The sequence below is a fragment of the Notamacropus eugenii genome, chromosome 1, assembly GCF_028372415.1.
Source record: "Notamacropus eugenii isolate mMacEug1 chromosome 1, mMacEug1.pri_v2, whole genome shotgun sequence".
Taxonomy (NCBI): domain Eukaryota; kingdom Metazoa; phylum Chordata; class Mammalia; order Diprotodontia; family Macropodidae; genus Notamacropus; species Notamacropus eugenii.
The window spans coordinates 235,962,893-235,986,946 of NC_092872.1; the positions used below are offsets into that span (position 1 = coordinate 235,962,893).

Consider the following 24,054-nt stretch of genomic DNA (forward strand, 5'->3'; position numbering starts at 1 on the left):
GCTTAATTAAACATTTTGTAGAAATCTCCCTCTATTAAGTTAGCATCTGCTAGGCTTAATCACTTGTTTAACTGACAAGTCATAGTCTCTATTTGTTCTTCCATTATTATCCATCAGGGAAAGTCTTTGAACTCCAAACACTCCATTATATGCCTGCTCTAGGGAAGATGCAAATGAAGGGAATCCACTTGTGGCTTTATATCAGAGTGGGCTACCACAAGAAGAATGGACTGGAATCTACCAGATGCCCAAATATTCCAAAGGCAGCATGGCTTTGTTATTCTGCTCCAACTGAACTGCTGTAAGATCCAACAAAACCACATTCAAATATAAGTGGAGAGAGACAAAGAAACAGAGAGAAAATTAAATATTTTATTATTCACACAAGTCTTTTAAAGAATTATAAGATTTTAGAACCAGGAGACACATTTGATAGTGGTCATTTGATAGAGGAGGACAATGGATTCTAAAGAAGTGAAGTAAGGGGACGGAGCCAAGATGGAAGAGTAGAATGATGGACTTATAGAAGCTCTTCCCCCATAGCTCATAAAATGGGCTCTAAATGTAAAATGACTCTAAAACATGGCTCTAAACAAATTCTACAGCAGTAGAAGCCATCAAATGACAGAGTGAAAGAGATTTCCAGCCCAAGATAGCCTGGAAGGCTAACAGGAAAGTTTTATCGCACCGGACTCAGAGAGGAGCACAGCCCAGCCTTGGCCTCTCAGTGCAGCATGGACAGGACTGGAGCAGGATTCAGGGCATGGAATCACGGGCAGCAGCTGAGGTTCCCAGATTTATCAAATACCAAAGACAGCTTCAAAGGTCAGTGAGAAAGCTCTTTCACCTGGGTGAGAGAGGAGCAGGGTCTAGCCTCAGTCCTGACCCCAGGGTGGCTGCAACCACTGCAGTAGCAGTGCCCACTTTTGGAGCCCTGGGTCTAAAGACCCTGGGGGAATCAAGCAGCTCATCTGGGTCTCAGTCCTGAGTGGCCATCCTGGGGTAAGGAGGAATGCTGGCATGATGGAGCTTTTGGTGACTGTGGAGAGGGAATCTTACATGCAGATAAGAATGCTTGTGGTTGCTTACAGAACAGAGCCCAGGTCAGGAGAGGAGTGAACTCCTCTCCTTTGATTGTGCCACCTTGGAGGAACTGAGAACCTGGTTCCTGGGTCAAGGAGAAAATATTACAAGCAGCCAAAAAGAAACAATTCAAGTATGGAGAAAATACAACCAGGACAACACAAGATTTAGCAGCTTTTACACTACAGGATCAAAGGGCTTAGAATATGATATTGCACAGGTCAAAGGAGAGAGGATTAAAACCAAGAATCACCTACCCAGCAAAACTGAGTATAATATTTCAGGGGAAAAAAATGGAATTTCAATGAAATAGAGGACTTCCAAGCATTCTTGTTGAAAAGACCAGAGCTGAATAGAAAATGTGACTTTCAAATACAAGAATCAAGAGAAACATGAAAGGTAAACAGGAAAGAGAAACTTTGAGCAACTCATCAAAGTTGAATTGTTTACATTCCTACATGGAAAGATGTTATTTGTAACTCATGAGACCTTTTTCAGTATTAGGGTAGTTAGAGGGAATATACATATGTAGATGTGTATGGGTAGGTTTGTATGTGTATATTTTATATACGTGTAGGTATGTATATGTACATGGGTGTATGTATGTGTGTATATACGTATATACATACATACATAGAGGGCACAGGGTGAGCGGAATATGAAGGGAGAATACCTAAAAAAAATAAAATTTACTGTTGAATGGAATGTACTAGGAGTAAGAAAAAAAGGAGAGGTAGATATAGCAAATCATCTCCCATAAAGAGGGAAGAAAGAGCTTTTACAATGGAGGGGATGAGGGGGGCAATGAAAGGAAATAATTGAGCCTTACTTTCATGGGATTTGGCTTAAAGAGGGAATAACACAAACTCAATTGGATATGGAAATCTATTTTACCCTGCAGGAAGGCAAGGGTGAAGGGGATAGAGAGGAAGATAATAGAAGAGACAGGAAATTGGAGAAAGGGATAATCTGAAACAAGCACTATTGTGGGAGGACAGGTCAAGGGAGAGAATGGAATAAATGAAGGGCAGGATAGGACAGAAGGAAATGTGGTTAGTCTTTTGCAACATAACTATTACAGAAATGCTTTGCATTGTTACACATGTATGACCTATACTGAATTGCTTGTTTTCTCACTGAAGGTGGGGAGGGAGGGAGGAAGAGAATATGGAAATCAAAGCTTTAAGAATGAATGTTAAAAATTATTTGAGCATGTAATTGGAAATTAAGCTATACAGGCAATGGAGAATAGAAATCTATTTTGCCCTATAGGAAAATAGAGGGGAAAAGGGATGGAAGAAGGGTGGGTAATAGAAGGGAGAGCCGATGAGAGGAAGGGGTGGATGGGGTGCATGCTATTGTGGGGTGGGGGATGGGGTGAGATGGGGAGAAAATTTTGAATTCAAATTCTTGTGGAAGTGAAGGTTAAGAAGTGAAAAATAAATATATACATACATATATATATAAAAGTGAAGTAGGCTGTCTAGGTCACTTGTTTAATTTATGCAATTCAATTCAAGTAAAATTTATGAAGCAGCTACTAAGTGCTAGGTGTCTATTATATAAAAACAAAATAAAGAAGTTCCTGTTCTCAAGGGGTTTATACTCTATTGTAGAGAACGACAGGACAACACATAGATAAGATAAGCAGATACAAAAATGTGCAAAGTAATTTGGGGCGATAAGAAGGGCACTAGCAGATGAGATCAGGGTATCATGACATTCTTCCCTCTAGGAGGTGGCACTAGAGTTGAATATTAAAAGAAGCCAGGAATTCTGAAAGGTCAAGGTGAGAAGAAAATTGCTTCACTGAATTCTTGAGTTTAGATATGTTAAGCAACTGTATTCTCTAGGTGTGTATTTTCTAGAAACCACTGCTGACTAGCTCCTCCTCCTCCCCTTTTTGAGATTGAGAAGTCTGGCTCCTCAATTGTCTCTCTACTTCCCCTAGCTCCTAAACAGTCTCTTCTGCTAAGATACTAGTGTAATCAGACTAGGGACAGATTTATTGGCACCTATGTCTGGCTGTGATGTGGCCAATCAAAGTCTGTTAGGGATGGTGGACAGTGCAGCAGACATCACTGCTCCTTCTTAAGAGTTTACACCCTGTTTTAATTAGCAAAAGCAAAATACAATGGTTTACGTCCCTATCAACTGCCTAGGAAGAAAAGGGGAGAAAGGAGCCCACTATCTCTCACTGGTTCAAGGAACAAGGCTTTCAGTTGGACACATTTCTGCCACTCTCTGCTCAGAAGAGGGAAATTCTTAGAGAGTGACCTATTACCATGACAACAACTGACAATGTCCTCATGGACACTTGTGTCTCACAGCAATGGTAAGAAGGGTAGACAACAAAAGGAAACACGCTAATATATACCATATGATGCCATATCCTGCATACTACTATGCATAATTGAAGTCAGTGGTGCTCAAAGCCCAGAACACTTGAAACTGAAGTCAGGGACCAATGATACTGCTTGGGGAAGCCAAACTTGGGCTAATGAGGATGAACCATAGTGTTCCTGGTTATGACCTAATCTTAAATCCTTCAATAAATACCTCTATCCTGTCACTATCTTTCTTGTATAGCCACTTATTTCCAGCACCTTGTAATTCAACCTCAGACACTGACTTGCTGGCTCATTAGGACAAAGTCTCTTTACACCAGGCTATTTTCCTGTTTTCAGTATGGACAGTAATTACTAGGACAAACTGTGTCCCCAAGAGATATTTGATTGAAGAGGTAAAAATTAAAATTTGTATAAAGGAGATGCTAAAGTTGGGCAACATTTTTTCATTTAATACTTTACAAACACTATAAGACAGAAGGCTCAAAAACTTTTAACATTAATAACTTAATCATAAAGATATTCAAAAGAAGGTCACTTCTTATTCCTGAAAGAATGTAGGGTAAGTGGGGTAATTTGAAAGTAGAAATTGTTTTAAAATTCAAATGCCCAATGACCAGCAATAAGACCACAGACCAATTTCAGATTAAAAGGGAGGAAGAAAGGATGGACAGCCTACAAACTCCACTAGTGATCATAAAATATGAAGAGGTTTAAAGGAAGACTCTTAGCACACTGAGTAAATTCCAGTGGAGGATTTATCACTGGATGTGTGACAAAGTTCCCAAAGGATGAGAAGGCATGGATAGTTTTCCCCCTGTGTAATGGATGGAGTACTTACATTGAGGAGATCAAAAGTACAACTTAACTATCAAAGTATGAAGGATTTGAAGGAAAATCGGTTTTAACAAAAAAATACAAAAATAATGTTGGAATTTAGTATATAACAACTTTTAGGAGACACATGAGAAAACGGATTTTTAAAATATAAACATGCACAGAAAAATAGCAAAAAATAAATCCCCATCAACTGCTATGTTAACTTAAAAAAAATACAATAAGTATAGATTTTGATCTTTCAAGGAATTTATATCCTCATCTTTAGCCAATATTATTTTACAAAAACAAGTGACCAAAAAATAGTTCCAGAACAAGATTCAAGTCCAACAGGCCTATCTTGTCAGAAGCCCTGGACGCATCTTTAGTCCAAATATTTCTCATATCCACCTGTGTCTCTCCACCTACATCAATATCACCATAGCAGGTAGTATTAATAATTGTGTGCTAAAGTTTGTAGAGTATATTATAAATATTATTTCATTTGATCCTCACAACCCAGGAAAATAGGTATTGTTATCATCCTCATTTTACATGAGGAAACTGAAGTAAATAAAAGTTAAGTGACTTCTCCAGTGTCACAGAGCTACTAAGTACCTAAGGTAGGAATTGAACTTAGATTATCCTGAATCAAGGTCTAGTGTTATCCACTGTGCTACCTAGCTGCCTCTAAATAGCCGCCAACATAACGTAGACACTCATCACTGATAATCTAAACCAAGGTTCTCTTGAACATTTTTAAAAGTTTTGTACCTATATTAGTAAAATTTTTTAAAATATGTAACCCCTAATATATGCATATTTACTTACACATTACAATGTACTAGTACACAAATAATTATGTGCATCTCTTTATAAATACAGATATACATACAACATCCCCCCACACAAAATAAAAATTTTTTTAAGGATAAGATGAAAATGAAGTAATATTGGATCTAATGAGTCCACATGGAGCCACAAGAGTTTACTGAACAGGGACATGAAATGGTTAGATCTGGGTTTTAGGAAAATCTCTTTCATGGCAATGGATTCAAGAAGAGGACAGACATGAGTTGGAGATTAGAGAGAAGGCTACTGCAATCATTCAAAAAAGATCTGATGAGGTTCTGCATTACGGCATTGACTATATAAGTATAGAAAGGTAAATGAAGGCAAGAGATGTCTTAGAGAGTAGAAAATGACAAAATGTGACAACTAACTGTATGTTGGAGTGGAGTGACAGGAATCAAGGATAACATCAAGGTTGTGAACCTGGGTGACTCTAAGGATGGTACCCCTTGACGGTTACTGGAAAGTTTAGAAGATAGGGGGTTTGGAGGAAAAGATGATACAGTGTGATCCATAACCCAGAACTGCAACCCCTCCACACCTGTTCATCCTGCTCTCTGGCTATCTGCCCAACATAGGAACCCTGAACCATGCTCCTGGATCTACCCAGGACAGGGTCTCCTTGGTGAGCTCTCATTTTACTTCACCGGAAACCAAGCCTCTCTTCATTCCCCTGACAATAGTTCCAAACAAGGTTACCAACAATATTTTCCCTCCATTCTTAGCTCTAACCCCCCTGGAAGCTGCTTGGGGGCAAGGTCCATCTTGTCTGCTCATATCCGTATCCCTAGCACTCAGGACAGTAACTTGTACCTGACAAACTCCTCAATGCCTACCAATTTCTCAGCACTGGCCTCTTCCTTCCTTGCCAGTCTTTATTTCCCTCCACATAGTCTATAATTCAATGAAACTACTGTTCTTGTTTCTTGAATGAGACACCCGATGTAGACTTTCACTGGCTGCCCCTCAGGTCAAGAATGTCACTTCTCCATAGCTCCACTTATTCAGCTTTCCCAGCACCTTCAAGTCTCAGATAAAATTCTATCTTTTGCAAGAAGCCTCTCTAAAGCTTTCCCTTCCTGACCCTTATCCTTTCCTTCCCTGTCTCTCCTCCTTTCCTTATTGCCTCCCCCTTGGGAGGAGCTCGTCCATCTTGGCAATGGGTTCTTGAGCCTCCATATTATTGTGGGACAAGGAACTCAAGGAGACAAAAAAAGAGACTGGCTTTTCCCATAGTCAAATCACTCATGTGTACAGCCAGTTTACCAGCCTGGACAAAGGAGAGAATGGTACTCTCAGCCAGGAAGAATTCCAGCAGATCAGAGCTTGCCATCAGTCCCTAGGGGATCGGATCATAAATACCTTCTTCCTTGAGGGAGAAGACCAGGTAAACTTCCATGGATTCAAGAGAACTCACTTCTGACCAATTGAAGATAATGAGAAAAGCAAAGATGTGAATGGACCAGAACCACTCAATAGCTGGAGCAATGAACTACACTTTCCTTTTTGATTATATGACTTAGATAAAGACGACAAGATTTCCCAAGAGGAATTGTTACGCATGATGGTTGGGGTGAATATCTCAGATGAGCAGCTGGGCAGCATTGCAGATTGGACATTCCAAGAAGCTGACCAGGATGGGGACAGTGCCATATCCCTTACAGTGTTTGTTAGGGTTCTGCTGAAAGTAGACATAGAGCCGAAGATGAGCATTCAGTTTCTTCACTAAGAGATTGGGATCAAACTTTTCCTGACTTGTATTTAAGAAGCGGAACTTGAGTTTTTCTCCCTCTCCCATCAGAGTCCCTTCTCTCCCCAAGTGCTGCTGCTGTTGAATCACAAACCCTACCCCATTTGTGCCAGAACACAACTGTTGGCCTTGGTGTTAGAAGCAGGGCACTAAGGAATGAATGGTACACCTGGGCTCTCCTGCTCTCTTTGGTTTCTCCCTCCACAGTTCTCCATTTATTGATATTGCCTTTCTTTTCTGTGCTGCTGTCAGCTATAAATTCATCAGTCTGAGAAAGAGAGGGAGGGAAGCACCCCTACCCATCCCCAAAGAGCCAGCCAAACCCCTTCCCTGGATGGAGACTGGCGCCATATGTATGTTCTAGTCAGGTTTTAGCATGCCTCCTCAACTTTCTTTAATGTCTCCATCCGCACATATGTAACTGCACGGACAATCCTTCAGTCTCAGTGTTCCTTTTTATTGAGTCTCACCCTCACTTGCTCTTTTTTCCTCAATCTATGCCTATCACACTTTCACATCTCTGATCTGTCAGGGCTTATATAAAGTCAGTGAAGTGGCTTGATGGTTTTTAACCACCTTCCACTCTTAACTCTAGGACATTGCCTCCCCAGGAGCTTTTGGGTACCTACTACTCTTCCTTAAAAGAATAGGAACATCCTAGGGCTCCTTATACCGTGGTATTTAATAGACTGCAGGATGGAGGCATCCTTCCTGAAAGCAACTGGCCAAGGCAAGAGGTGAAGGTCAAGCTCTCTGGGTGGGCTCACGTAGGTCACTTCACCTGTGGTCTCTGACCTGCATGATTTCTCGTTAGTACCTTTCAGTTACTAACCTGTTAGTTACCTTTCAGAAACTGGCTGTCCACCAGGAAGCACACTTGATTTCTAGGCAGGTATTACTGGGATGGCATCTGTGGCAACATGTATGTGAGATTTCTCATGGCTCCTTGGTGAGGAAGGCAGGCTTAGTGTCCTGAGATCCTCACTACTGACACCTGCGGCATAGTTAATACTTCAATATTACTACACTGAACTATTTTTGAGTGTCTGATTAAACAAATTAGTGTTAAGGAAGTGCCTAACTTATCCCGGACCAAGAGATTTTAAGATTGTCCTCAGTATCTTCAAGTTTTGCACACAAATTCTCTTTAAAATTGACATTTGCAAATGATTATGCTGGAATTCATGGCCAGCCTCATGTTACAGGTCCAAAGAGATGAATGTATTGCACAGTTAGCCTCCTGGTTAACTAGTTTCCTAGATCCTCTACAGCTGATTCTTCACATCTTGAGGTGTGTTTGTAGGCCCTTGAAAAAAGCCAGAGCAACTTCCCTGCCAAAGTCAGCTTAACTGAGGCTGCCCTGAATCAGGCTGTGCCATACTAACTGTTGTACAAGTTGATTCATTTCTCTATCTGTCCTGGACTGGCTTTTTCCTGGCTCCTTGCTTGCTTATTTGCATCAGAAGACTGATCAAAGTGTACATGACATTTTTTGGGAAGGTACCTTGCTGACCTGTTGGGAATCTGAATGCCAGCTGAATAAGTGACTAAGGAGGCCATCATGTGGGGCAGTGCAGGAGAAAATTGCCAGTGTCTTTCTCAAGAGGGAATGAATCTAGATTACCGTTCTGATGATGTAATATTGGAATTTCATAAAAGGGAAGAATTGTTCAATGTGATCTGCTAGAGAGGTACTTTAGCGGCTTCATGACTTGCATATTTAAGGTTCTTAAGGAAAAAAATGTATCTACTCCCTTTGGCTGTACAGCAAACTGTTTTAATCAACGGTTGTGCCTTACTGTTCCATTAAAATTGTATTATACAATCCATCAATAAATACTTGTGGTTAAAACAACAACAACAAAAAAGCCTCTCTTAATTTACCTGGTAAAGATCTTGTACATGGTTGGTTGTATGTAATCTCCTCCATTAGAAAGAGGAGTCCTGGAAGGCAAGGCCTGTTCTTGCCTTTCTCTGCATCCCCAGCACACAGAGCCAGGCCTGGCACATAGGAAAAACTAATAAATGCTCTGTGACAAACTCTATCTGTCTCTGTCTATCTATGAAACTTACTCTATCTGACTTACAAGGAAAAGTCGGTGATGAGGAGCTTTCTCACTGACCACTGCCCAGGAGTTCAGAATCAGAGAGAGGGTACAAAGCCAATAATGAGGTGATCTGGAGAGGGCAGTGTGGGCATAATGGAGGCAACAGAGGGAGGTGGGGGGAGATAATGGGCAAAGGAGGTATTATGGTTATTTTAGATTGACAATCTTGGCTAAGGTGGATGTAACCTAGCTTCTCATATCCTTAATGATTCATCATATACAATTTGGTCTCATGTCACAGCCCTCACTTTGAAGAACAATGGCCTAAATCAGTAATTCACTTAGAATAGGGGGTTCACTAACATATACGTAAGGATCCCTGCAGGTTACACACAGACTTGGAAAACCACATATTAATATTATCTAAATTTGATTTTTCTGACCCAGATGAACTTTTAGTCTTTGTGCCTCAAGTTTTTCCCCTCATCTTCCACATAGCTGTACAGTGTCTGCTGTATGCCCAATAAATGTCTGTTGACTGACTGACGGAATTCTAGGCCTATGGAGTATAGCTTGTGAAACAACACAGACTGATCTGTGCGTGTGGGCATGTGCGTGTACATGCATATTTCTATGTCTATATCTCAAAGAATGTTTACTTACTTTCAGTCATGTATTAAGTTTATCTGAACCAATGGAAGAAACATCATGACCTATTGCCCCATCATCTCCTACCTAGGACCCTCCCTCTCGTTGCTTCTCTGCAGACTTTTCTACTTCACATCTCTTTCTGTAACTACTACAAATACCCCATGAACTCTGGAGAAAGGGGAGGGAGGATGAGTGTCAGGTATGGAGCAAGGTAAAGATAACAGTAAATACTTTACATTATGACAAAGAGAAAGAAGTTGTACCTGGCTATGGATCTCAGATGGCAGGCAAGAAGCTCAAACCAAGCTTATTTCTTTAGAGTTAACTAATACTGTTTATGTTCATTCAAAGACCCTCTGCTACTTCTTTACTTAAAATATACATTTAATATAGATTCCAGTTAATAAGTTGGTCCCTATTAGTTGAAATCAATCATCCAACTAGTCATTCAATTATTGTCTTACTATATGGATCAGGGTTAATTCCTCAGTGCATTCTGTTAATATTTGGGAAAGCATGAAATATTGTCAATAACAGAATTTCAGGGATAGAAGAACCCTCAGGAAAGACCTAACCCAATCCTACCTAAATAGGAATGTCCTTGACAACTTGCTAATAAGAAGTGATACAAACTCTACTCACAGACCTCCCCTTGCAGGTCACCGATTCTGTCCTAAAGGCCATCCCAATTTATAAAAAGACACATTAGCTGTCTTTATTCATGTTGAGCAACTTCATGACTTCCATGACCAACCTCTGGGTTCAAGGAGGACAATCCTAAATCTAATTTAATAAGTAAAGTCCCTGAAGTCAAGCATGGCTTTGTTCATGCCTTTGTACTCTTTGTGCCAAGGCCTATGCCTGGTACATATGTACTGATGGTTAATGTTTGTTGAAATGAATGTTATTCCACATGACTGCCACAGAGATCTCTAAAGAGACTTTACTTTTTTCCCCTGGTGTCTTTTATTTTCCAAGCTCATATCACAAGGTCCTCAAAACAATCTTTAATACACAGTATCTAGTATTTTTACCATTCAGGACATTCTTCATTGTAGGCTCTACAATTTATCAATGTTCATCCTAAAATGTGCTGCTCAGAAATGAACACAAGACTCAATATATTCACTCTAAAGAGAACAATGAATAGCTGTTATATACAGTAAATACTACCTCTCTCATTTGGGACACATTTTGGCCTCAATTAAAGCAGCCTGTGATTTTATTCCTTACTTTGATTGACCATCACTCTGTTGCCCATACTGATATTTGACTCTACTGATACCTCCATTAAGGAACTATCAAAATTTATTCATGGGAAGGAAAGTTAGAGTTTTCTCTTAAGCTACAGTACTAAATGTTACATGACTACTATGGAATAACCTCCCAGCTGTTCTAGTATATAAGTTAAAATAAACACATTACTTTCCTAAATGCATTAACTAAAAATCTAATTTAAGTTCATATTTTATCATTTCAGAAAAGAATGGAAACAGATGTCAGAAAAACAACATGGATATAGTCCACTGGCATGGCTTAATAGGCATAGTACTGAGCTGGAATGAATAAAATCTAGGTTCAAGTCCTCTCTCTGAAAACGTCCTAGTACCATGAGATACGCTTAACTTTAGTGAATCTCAGTTTCCCCATTTCCACTGTAAAATGAGAATAATAACATTCACATAACCTACTATACAGAGTTTTTGTGATAATGGCATCATGTATAGCAAAGCTGTCAAATCCAAATAAAAACAGATCCCTTTGGGCCATATATTAGCTTAGAAAACCACACTGTATTTTTATTTTTCAGAAACATTTTCTAATCATAATTTCACCTAGCTCAGTCCCACTCTCTAATGAAGAATGCTTTGAAAACCTGAAAGTCTTGCATAAAGGTCAGATATTCCTTGGACTTCAAGCCTGGACAATTACAACAGCCTCTAACTGGTTTTCTTAACTTTGGTCTCTCTCCATCCTAAAAAACCTACCAAAGTGATTTTCCTAAAGTACAGGTCTGACTGAGTCATTCCATTAATTCTATCAACTCTAATGGCTTCAAATTGCCCTTAGGATCGAATATAAACTTCCCTGCTTGGCTTTTAAAACTCTTCACAATCCAACCTTTCTGGCCTTATAACATATACACTGTACCTCCAGTCCAGCTGACCTTCTTATTCTTCCTCACACACACTGGTCCAGTCTGATATACACTGCCACCCTGCTCCCCCTCTCCCTTACAGAATCCTTGGCGTCCTTCAAGGCTGAACTCCAGAGCTCATTTCAACAAGACACCTGGATTGGCAGTGCCCAGCACCTCATGCCTTTCCTCTCCATCAGTGCCTTGCATTTATGTTGTATGCAATTAGACATGCAGTTTTTCACTCAGCAAAAATGTAAAGCTCCACTTCAGGGCCTGTTTTTCTCTTGTTTACTATCCCCAAAGATGAACCCAATGCCTGTCACATAGTAGATGGTAAATAAATATTTGTTGATTAATTGCTTAGAAAACACATTACTTACATGAATTAGTTTATCCATTATTTATTCATTTAAAATATTTTTTTCAAAAAAAATAAAATAAAATACTTTTTCAATAGCTCCAAAACTACTAGACAATACTGGTCCCTAACACCGGGAGAAGAGCATGAAAGAAGAGATTGGCACACGTAAAGAATCTGGGCGGAGGATGAGACATGTAGGGGAACATGTAAAGAAGAAAACAAAGTTCTCTGTAATGTAACCCTTAAGTCCAAAAGAATGCCTTTAAGCATCCAGATGAGCTAATGCGTTCTCCAAGATGTAGTCAGGCCAATATTAGACACACTTACAACTTATGCCAATTCTCTACACTAGGAATATATCATCAGTGTCAAGCCAAGGAATTTGGAAGGAAAAGAGCTTTTCAACTATTTCCCAATACTACTTCCCTGGCAAAACTTGCACATCTTTCCGAAAGGCTAATTGAAATTTTGACTCAGCATTATCAATAAACATAATTTTCCAGGAATTGTCAAATTTAGCAATTTTATACAATACAGAAAAAAGTTCAATTCATTTGTGTGCATATTAAGCAAATCCCAATGGTTACGATACATTTAAGTGACTGAACATTGAAAAAAATATTAGCATAGCATAGAATTGACTAGTTCCTACTGTAGGTAAGAAAGTATATATTTGCATAATTAATTTGAACCTTTGAACTGTATAGCATTAGTCAGAGCTTCTGCAAAATGGCCCAACCCCAGCAGTCAGGGCTGCCAGTAAGCCCTAGCCTGGACAAGCTTCTGCCCACCAGTGTAAAGGATGACCAGAAGGAAGAGCATTTCAGATAAAAGCTTGCACTAAGAATAGCAGTGGGCACTGGCAAATCTGCAAGGTGTGACCACAATGCATATTTCCTGATTGAGAAAGCAATGATCAGAATTGTGTTGGAAGCAGTTGATATGTGGGACTGTGAGCACAGAACAATGCACTGCCACATTTTAACGTTATAATATGTTTACAAGGAAAAATAATTAGAATTATCTGAGCTAGAACAGACCCTTTGAGAACACCCTTATCTTGAAAATTCCCCCAGCTCTGAGACAATTCTCCATCACTGAATCCAGAGGCAGCCACTTCAATTTCAAGATTAAAGGTTTCAAGGAAGCTTTTGTAGGAGCACTTCCCAATCATTCCCGGTTTGAGAAGCAACACTGTACAGTGGAAAGAACACTGGAAAAAAATTAGTACAGGCACAGGTTCACATTCAAGGTCTTCTACTTATAACCTTGAGTGCCAGATTTCTCATCTTTAAAATGGGGACAATAACATTTGCACAGTGACCCCAAACATCTGTTGTAAGGGAAGTACTTTATAAAGCTGAAAGCAGTATATAAAATGAATCTTGACATGGCCTGTTTTAATTATGGCTAGCATTTGTATAGTGCTTCAATGTTTGCAAAGCTCTTTATAAATGTTACCTCACTTGATCCTCACAACAGCCCTGAGAAGTAGTAGATAAAATTCATTTTACATATGAGGAAACTGAGGCAGAGAGAAGTTAAGTGTTTTGTCCAGGGCCACAAAGCTAAGTGTTGGAGGTTGGATTTGAACTCAGGTCTTCATGACTCTTGACTCATTACCTCTAACCACTGCACAACCAGCTACCTCTGATTTTTAAATCCTGAAATTTTCTAAAACAGCCATCAGTATATCACTGGCTGCTCACATACCTGGCATGCACCCCCTTCTCACCCCTGCCTCACAGGGTTTCCAGATTCTTGAAGATGAAACTTTCTTTATCTTGAAGTCATTCACGATTGATCTCTACTGCTGCCAGCGTCTTCCCCACTCCCAATTTACCTTCTCCATAACTTCTGTTATCGTTCAGTCGTTTTCAGACATTTCTGATTCTCTATGACACCACTTGCGGTTCTCTTGTCAAAGACACTGGAGTGATTCACCATTTCCTTCTCCAGCTCATTTTGTGATTAGGAAACTGTGGTAAACAGGTTAAGTGACTTGCACAGTGTCACACAGCTAGTTAAGTGTATGAGGATGGATGTGAACTCCATGAGGTAAGTCTTCCTGATCTCAGGTTCGGTGCTCTCTGCACAATGGCACCACCGAGCTCCCCTTCTTCATGACTACTTTGTATCTATTTCTATCTTCTCACTTTAAATTTTTGCTGGACCCCAATTGATAAATGGTCAAAGGATATGAACAGGCAATTTTCAGAGGAAGAAATTAAAGCTATCTATAATCATATGAAAAAATGCTCTAAATCACTATTGGTTAGAGAGATGCAAATCAAAACAACTCTGAGGTACCACATCACACCTATAAGATTGGCAAACATGACAGAACAAGAAAATGATAAATGCTGGAGAGGATGTGGGAGAGTTGGAACACTAATTCATTGTTGGTGGAGCTGTGAGCGCATCCAACCATTCTGGAGAGCAATTTGGAACTATGCCCAAAGGGCTACAAAAATGTGCATACCCTTTGACCCAGCAATATCGCTACTAGGACTGTATCCCCAAGAGATCATAAAAATGGGAAAGGGTCCCACATGTACAAAAATATTTATAGCAGCACTCTATGTAGTTGCCAAAAACTGGAAGTCAAGGGGATGTCCATCAATTGGGGAATGGCTGAATAAATTATGGTATATGAATGTAATGGAGTACTATTGTGCCATAAGAAATGATGAACAAGAAGACTTCAGAGAGGCCTGGAAGGACTTATATGACCTGATGCTGAGTGAAAGGAGCAGAACCAGGAGAACTTTATGCACAGCAACAACCACAGTGTGTGAGAGCTTTTTCTGGTAGACTTAGATTTTTGTAATAACACAAGAACTTCTGAAAAAAAAAAAAAAAATCCCAATGGTGGACCTCAAGGCAAAATGCCTTCCACACTCAGAGAGAGAAATATGGAAGTCACTCACATAATGTAGCAGATCATGTTTGTGTATGTGTATCTGTTTGTGTATCATGTTCTGATTTGTTATACGGATTCTTTCATTTATCTTAGTCTGACTACATAGCATGACTATAGTGAAAATATACTCAATAGGAAAGTATATGTAGAATCTATACAGAATTGTATGCAGTCGTGGGGAGGGAGGGAGGTAGTGGGGGGTGGGTGGGGAGGGATAAAATCGCAATTGTATGGCAGTGATTGTTAAACATTAAAAAAAAAAAAAAAAAAATTTTTGCTGGATATATTTATAGATGTGCTCACTGTCTACTAGAGAGTAGGTCCTTAATAAATACATGTTCAGGGTTGTACAACAAACAGTAACATGTACAGAATACATACTGAGTATAGGACTTAATGCAAGGTTTTTAAAGAAAACAGTTCCATTTACTGTAAAAAAGACTTCGTTTTCTAAGATTCCTGAAGAACATTTTTTTAATCTCTAACAAAATGATCAGCAATATAAAAACAAAACAAAAACTATTCTTATTAATAAAATAGTAAGCAAATGTACAGTCCAAGTTTAAAACGATTTTTTTTGGTCTAACTAAACGGAGTTTTGGACCATTCGGCCACATGAATTCATGGGTGAAGTTGTTTGAAGTACTTCTTAACATTCTGATACTTAAGGTAGGTGTTACAGTTTTATTTGCTGTGAGCTATATGAAATACTTAAAGATGCTGAGTATAATTTGGTATCCTTACAGACTCAGAGGAAACGTTTCTTTGAAAGATAGCCAAGAACACTTTTACAGCTGATATGCAACTGACACCTTAACCTGCTAAATGTCTGTGGAAGTACTAACAACGAAGCAAAGGGATTTACATTAAAAAAAAAAAAAAACCAAACCAAAAAAAGCAAATAGCTGTCAGAATTAAAAAAAAAAAAATTCAGCTATGACAGCTAATTTGACTGACAGAGGAAGTTACACCCACTTTAGAATAGTATAATTTGGGTGTGAACAAATGCCAAATGGAAATGTTCCAGTTCTTGAAACTTCCAAAAGGTATTAGATGACTCACTTAAAAGAGGAAAACTGAAGCTAACTATTAGTAGCTTGATAAGGACGGTGTTGAGTTTAAACGTGTAAATGTAAAGATAAGTGTAAAGGTAAGTAAAAAATGACAAAACCCTTTAAAAGAAAGTCTGACTTCATGCGGGCTCAGCCTTAGGCATTATTTCAAGTTAAAAGTAAATTGGGGAAGTTTCCTAGAGAAAAAGACAAAGCAAAAGTGCTGCATTAGATAATTTGACAAGAAATTTGCAAAGAAAGGATAATGACTACTAGCTCTGTGAAGTCAAAGGAAGCTTTCTAGGACCCCACCTCTCAAGAATGCTGCAACAAATGAGCAGGGGAACCAAAATCAGGATTTCAAAGGATTAAAACAGAACCCTACTCAAAATAGCACTCTTTGGGCTCATGAGAGATGTTCCATGTAATAATGACCTTGGTGCTTTCTTCTTTCTCCTGACATCACAAATACACTGATGGGAAAGGTAGTTTCTAAGCTACCCTACAATGATCAATGACAACACAGAAACTAGAAATGTGAGGAAAGGGAACAAAAAGAGCTGGGTAATCTGGAGGACTGAAGGAAGGGGTAAAGGACAAATTGAAATAATATTCCTTCAAGTGAGGGTCAAAAGTGAAAATTACAAAGGTGGAGAAAGAGATAGAAAGTGTTTCCATCAGTGACTGCCTCTTGGAAATTCCATAAGTGTTGGAAATTCTCTAAATGTCCAAGACAACTTATCTGTTATGTGTTTGACTCTTTGGATTCATCCCTTTGCCTGAGCCACATTCTCATGCTGATAGCTCCCTTATGCCTAGTGGCCCTCTCCTCCTGGAACATCCCCTCATCCCATTAGTGAGTTCCTTCCAGAACTTCCATTTTGAGGAAAGGCCCAACCAGACAGCCTTCATTCTCTTCCTCCCTCCCTATCTGCCTTTCCCTTTCTCAGTCTTCTTTGCTGGATTTTCATTCAAGTCATGGTTGCTAGGAGATGTTGGAATTGGCATGCCAGAAGGCTCTGTCCTAGACTCTTTTCTCTATTCTTCTTGGTGAACTCATCACCTTTTATGGTCTAATTCTTCCTGTGTAGATGATTTTCACATTTATTTGTCTAGCCCAACCACTCTGTTGATCTCCAGACTTGCAACTCCAACTGGCAACTGGAAGTCTCTCAAACAGGATGTCCTATGTACATCATACACTCAACAAAGATATCCAAAACTGAATGTGTTATTTTTCTGCTAAAAACCCTCACCTCGCTTCTCTATTACAGTCTCTACCATTCTCCAACTCATCCAGGCTGGTAAAGGACTCCTCACTTTCTTTCACTACCTGTAGCCAATTTGTCACCAGGGTCTGAACTATATACCCCTTTTCTCTTCTCACACTGTCAACATACTGACTATCACCTGAGCTATGATACCAGCCTGCTGGGGAGTCTCCCTGTCTCAAATCTTTTCCCATTCCAGTCCATCCTCCACTCAGCTGTCATGCTGCTAAAGCATTGGTCTGAGAACGTCACTCTGTTATTCAATAAACTTCAGAGGTTCCCTTGAGTAACCTTCAAAAACAGATATAATATTTTCTGTTTGGCTTTTAAAGTCCTTCATAACACAACCCTGTCCTTTCTTTCCGTTTCTTTCTGGTTTTCTTACACCTTATTCCCCATTATGAATTCTGCAACTCTATAACACTGGCCTTGCAGTTCCCTGCACAAGCCACATGTCCAAATTCTGTTTATTTTCACTTGCTCCCCCATGGAATGCTCCCTAGCTACCTTCAAGTTTTGTGTGAAGTCCTGCCCTTTGCAAGAAGTTTTTCCCAGTCCTCTCTAATATCAGTAACTTCCCTCTGAAATTTCTCTAATTTGTATATGTACATAAGTATATACACACATCTCCTATTTGTACATGGTTGTTTACAACTCTGTCTTCACCATGAGCCTGTGGGTCCCTTACGTGTTTTTTTGCCTTTCTTTTTATCTCTACAGCTTAGCACAATGCCTGATATGTAGTTGGTGCTTAGCTAATGCCTCTGTACTCACTCATTGCTCTCAGAACTCTAATGTGATGTCTTCCCCATCTGAACGTAGGTTCCTTCAAGACAGATTTTTTTTCTTTTTACTTGTGTTTATTCCACCTAATACTTAAAGCAGTGGCTAACAGATAGTAAATACCTGGTAAATGCTTGATTTATCTTCCCTTATGAACTCACCCCTCTTCCTAACTTTCTGATTTCTGTGGCAATCAGCACAATCCTCTTAAGCTTATAACCTTTGTGTCATTTTCAACACTTTCCTCTCCTTCATCCCCCATAGTTAGTCAGAGAATAAGCATTTATTAAGTGCCTACTATGTGCTAGGCACTATAATAAGTGTTGGGGATACAAAGAAAGACAAAAAGACACTCCTTGCTCTTGAGGAGATCACCATCCAAGGAGGGAGACAATAAGCAAACACATGTATCAATTAGATATAGACTAGAAACAGGAAATAATCAACAAAGAGGAGGCAGTACACAAAGAGGGTTGGGAAAGTCTTCCGGTAGAAGAATTTTAGCAAGGACTTGTAGTAAGCCAGAGAAGCCAGGAGGCATTTGAGGCATTCTAGGCATGAAGGGAAGTCAGAGAAAATGCCAAGAGTCAAGAGAAGCAGTGTCATGTTGGTAGAACATCAGAGAGGCCAGTGTCACCAGATCAAAGAGAATGTGGAAGACTGTAAAGACTGAGAGAAGAAGGGGAAGTGGTGGGCACTGAAGATGCTGGGACTGGAGTCAGGAAGAACTAACTGGTTTCAACTCGAACTTCAGACATATTGTAGGTCATTTAAACCTGTGTGTGTCACTTTCCCCAACAGCAAAATGAAGATAACAATAGCATCTATTTCATAGGGTGGGTATGAGGATCAAAGAAGATATCAGGGAAGTGCTTAGCTGTATGTTAATTATTACTCTTACCAGTACTATGCTCTACAAAAATGACCTCATATGATCCCTACAACAACCCTAGGACTTAGGTACTACTGTTATTCCCATTTTCAAGTTGAGGAAACTAAGGCAGCCAGGTTATCATTACAATTGCACTTTCACAACCCAGCTTTGTATCCAGTCACAATTCAGCTATCATTATTTAAGCTCACAGTACCTTCTTTATGGGCCACTCTGCCTCGTTTCCCTCCTTTCCAATCTAACCTCTACACAGTTGGAAGGAAAAAAGTAAGTCTGATTATATGGTTCCCCACTGACTACAAGATAAAACAGACAGTTCTCTGGCATGTAAAGCCCTACAAATTCTACCTTTCCAGGGCTGATTACATATTATTCCCCTATATGCACTCACTGTTTCAATCACTGTGATCATTTGCATAAACAGCATTCTATTTCCCACTTTCTTTGCATAGACTGTCACCCCTATGCCAATAATGATGATAACAACAATGGCTAACAAGTATATAGTGCTTTAAGGTCTGCAAAGCATTTCACAAATATTATTTAATTTTGTCTTCACATCAACACTGGGAGGTAAATGCAATTATTATTGCCATTTTGCAGCTAAAGAAAGTGAGGCAGGCAGAGAGTCAAAAGACTTATCCAGGATCATATAACTAGCAGTTGTCTGAGGCTAGAATCAAACTCAGGTCTTCCTGACTCTAGGTCCAACACTGTAGTACCTGGGTGCTTCCCAGGATGCAGTGGATGACCTTGGCGCTCCACATTGCCTGCTTCAGTTGTCTTCATGGCTGCTGGAACAAAATGTTCTGATCCACCCATTCCACCAGGGGAAGTCTTCACATGACTGGGGTAAACACCGCCCCTACCTCACCAATGGATTTGAGATGTCTTGGTTGCTCTCTGCTGGGGATGGAAGCTCAATTCCATGTGGACAGTCTCGGGCGGGTAAAGGTGGGAACTTCTAAATCTTAGAGTTCTCACGAGGCCCCCCCAGGAAACGACTGGGAATCGAGGTGAACCGAGCTATCTCGTGTATTTCCGCCTCTTCCCATGAGAAACGTGATGGGAGAGAGCTCTCCCCGCCCTCGAGATTGTCCCGGATCTGGGCACACCTAACAGCACGGTATTCAGATGCAAACTATGCGGCTGGAGAGCTTAAGTAGGATCAGGAAAGCCTGAAAGTTCTTTTGGGTGGAGGGGCCACGTGTGAGGACACAAGGCTCCGCTTTTCCTCTCTCCTCTCTCCCCTCCCCCTCTCTCCCCACTTATACTTCTACTTCCAATCTCTTATTGTAAGATCTTTGCCTCCTTGGGAGATCTTTCTCTCTCCCTCCTAAGGAAGAATTCCCCTGCACTTGTAACTAGACCCTGAAATAAAGCTCAACCCTTGTTCGACTCTGGAACGTCCTTTCTCTCATACGAGCATCCGGTTTGGCCAGCCGAAGACCTCCGATAGAGGTAAGGGAAGACTCGGGTAGCCCACAGGCCTCTAGGCCTGGCAGCTCTCAATCTGTTTTGGCCTGTCTGCAAAAATGGTTTACTGGGTTGTGATTTCTGCGCATGCTGCAGCTTCTTGGAGCCACAGATGAGAGTTGGGTGGAACCAGAGGTGGAAAGAGCCTTGAAAAGGGCTCAGCAGTCATCATACCAAAGGTACTGGTCTTCCCTGAACACTTGGTACACCCCAAATTTGTTTGCCCAGAGAAGTTCATCAATATTGCGCATCAATTTTATGATGGCATGATTGCCCAGGTTCTGGTTAGTGGACAATGTTCCTGTGTCTTTCCAGTCACCAATGGAGTGAAACAGGGCTGCGTGTTTGCTCCCATGCTTTTCAGCATGATGTTTTCAGCCATGTTGTCAAATGCTTTCAATGAGGATGAATATGGCATCAAGGTCAACTACTGTACTGATGACAAGTTCTTCAATTTGAAAAGGCTATAAGCCAAGACCAAAGTGGAGGAGGTATTGGTGCATGATTTTCTGTTTGCAGATGATTATGTACTCAATGCAGCCTCTGAAGCTGAGATGCAACAAAGTATGGATCAATTCTCTGCTGCCTGTGCTAATTTTGGCCTAATAATTAACACCAAGAAAACACAGGTGCTCCATCAGCCAACACCACACTATCCATACGTGGAACCATCAGTTACAACAAATGGAGGAGTTTTGAATGCTGTGGATAAGTTCACTTACCTTAGTAGTGTACTTTCCAGGGATGTACACATTGACAATGAGGTTGATGCATGCATTGCCTGAGCTAGCTCACTGTTTGGGAGGCTCCAAAGAAAAGTTTAGGAGAGAAGAGATATTAGATTGACTAACACACTGAGCCGTTGTGCTGACCTCAATGTTACATGCTTGTGAAACATGGCCATGCCAGGAAACTGAATTGCTTCCATTTGAACTGTCCTAGGAAGACTCTGAGGATCACCTGGCAGGATAAGGTACCAGACAATGAAGCCCTTGCTTGAGCTGAACTGCCAAGCATTCAAACTATGCTTCAGAGAGTGCAACTCTGATGGGTTGGCCATGTTGTTCGAAGGCAAAATATATGCTTGCCAAAAGACTATTTTACAGAAAACTCACATGGGGCAGGCAATCACATGGTGGTCAGAAGAACTGATACAAGGACACTCTCAAGGTCTCTCTCAAGAACTTTGGATTTGACTAAGCAACATGGGAGACACTGGTACAGGACTGCTCAGCATGGTGCACCCATATCAGAAAAGGTGCTGTGCTCTATGAGCAAAGCAGAATTGAGACAGCACAAAGTAAACATAGTTGGGCAAATTTGGAGTAACCACCCCAAATATTCACAGGGACTATCTGTGTCCAACCTGTCATAGAGCATTCTGTGCTCATATTGGTCTGACCAGCCACAGTTGGACACACTGAAACTTCACTTTATAATGGTGATGTCATTTTGGTCCTCTCCGAGAATGAAGGACAACAACCAACCTGGCTGCCTCCCTCTCCTCTCCTTCCCTTCCTGAAATCCTTAATTCCCTTTAAGGCTCAGTTCAAGTTCAACTTCCTATATGAAGCCTTTCCTGATTCTTCAGGTATCTGCCCTCATTACCTCCTCCAAATTACTCTATTTTATATTTAAGAGGCAATGTTGAGTTCCATCTGACATATACCATAATCACATTCCTGATCCCACTTCTAATAGAAAGGATGCTTAATGAGGCCAAGGACTATTTCATGTTAGTGTTCTTAATCCCATCACCATACAGAGGTGGGGAACCTGCAGCCTTGAAGTCACATGTTTGACTAAACAGAAACTTCACATAACAAATTTCCTTAATAAAAGGATTTGTTCTATAAAACTTGGATTCAGTCAAAAGGCTATACCCAAGGACCTAGGAGGCCATATGCAGCCTCAAGGCTGCACGTTACTCATCTCAGAATTACAATAACCAGAATACAGGCATTTTTAAAAAACAAATATAACTAAATTCAATTAAAAGTTAGAGGTGAATCAAAATTCTCACTACTCTTAAATTTGTAGCCTGACTCTACATATGGAATATTACAAAAGGCAATACAGACTTCTTCAGTTATGTAAAAACAATAAGCTTTTGCATAAAGACAGGAAACAGAGGTTCAATAACAAAGAACACAGACCATTAACACTTTTCTGCATAAAATATCTAACCAAAGTCAAAATGTCACAATCTACAAGGAATTCTCACAAAACTATAAGATAAAAGGTTACAGCCCAATAAACATGATAGATACCAATAAGTAGTTCTCAAAAAAAAAAAAAGAAAGAAAACTATCAACGACCACCTAAAAAGTGCTCAAACTTGCTAAGAGGCAGAGAAATATGGGCTAAAACAATTCTGAGTTTATCACTTAACATTCATCAAACAGGCAAAAATGGACATATTTGTTGGTAAGCCTGCTGAAAAACAGGAACATTAATGTACTGCTGGTTGAGCCTGAATTGGTAGAGTTGTTTTGGAAAAGAATTAGGAATAATACAAGCAATTTTTCAAAGTTCTCCATATCTTTGCAGTCAGTCATACTGCTACAGGGATTTGTGCCCCAAGATTACTGACAACAAGAAAATACCTATCTTTTATTCATAGCAACACAAGTCTTAATAGCAAAAAAATTGAAAACAAACACAATGCCCAATGATTGGTGGAAGGATGAATAAATTGTGGAAATATAATTGTGATGAAATATTTCTGTGCTGTAAGAACAAAAAACATCTATCAATCAGTAAATATTCATTGAATGTCTATTAAGTGCCAGACACTAGGTGGACATTGCGGATACTAACACATAAATGAAGCAAATATTCTTACCCTCAAGACCCTGTACGAAATAATGGAGATTCAAGAAGAATAGACATGATTGCTATATAACTGAAAACCAATTAAAACAATGGTGGTATGAAAAAGGACAAACCAAGCTTTTCTTTTAAGAAAAGCGTAAAGCTACATCTGTGTTTAAATCACTCTTTATAGCATTTTGCTTAATAATTTGGGAGGGAATTCATTTTGGGGCACAACAGGATTTTGTACATGTCAAAACAAAATTTGTCAATTAAAATAATTCATTCAAAAGATACATAATTAATTAGGATAGATATATGTGTATACATACATCCATATAGCACATTTTAGAATGGATTTTTATCTAAATCATTTAAAATTTTAAAAAATTTTGATGGCTAAAAGTTCTCAATACTCAACTTCTAAATCAACATTCTCCAAAGGGTCCAGACACTCGGTTTATTTTTGTTTGTTTTCTGTTTTTAAACGATGTGTCAAAACCCTTCCATCAGTTTGTTATGATGGGTTGCTCAATACCACAGGTGTGTATACTCAGTCTGATTTTATGATGACAGTGGCAATAACTAATTATAGCCACCCACTTAAAAATATTGCCTTATTTTGACACTGGCAGTTAAAGAAGCAAGACTACCATCTCTACATTAATTCTAGTAAAACTCCTAGTTTTAGAACAATCTTTACGTACAATAAGAAAGGAGACAAAGTAACTACTGATTACAGAAAGGCATATAAAATAAAAATAAGAAACCTACACAAAATTAAAAGGAATGAT

The 24,054-nt window shown here is 39.7% G+C and overlaps 1 protein-coding gene and 1 pseudogene across 11 annotated transcripts in view; one reads left to right on the forward strand and one right to left on the reverse strand.

Moving 5' to 3' along the window:
• Positions 1-24,054, reverse strand: part of ADK (adenosine kinase) — a 634,537-nt gene that overhangs the window by 318,186 nt on the left and 292,297 nt on the right. The window lies entirely within an intron of this gene.
• Positions 6,259-6,899, forward strand: LOC140517157 (calcineurin B homologous protein 1 pseudogene; annotated as a pseudogene).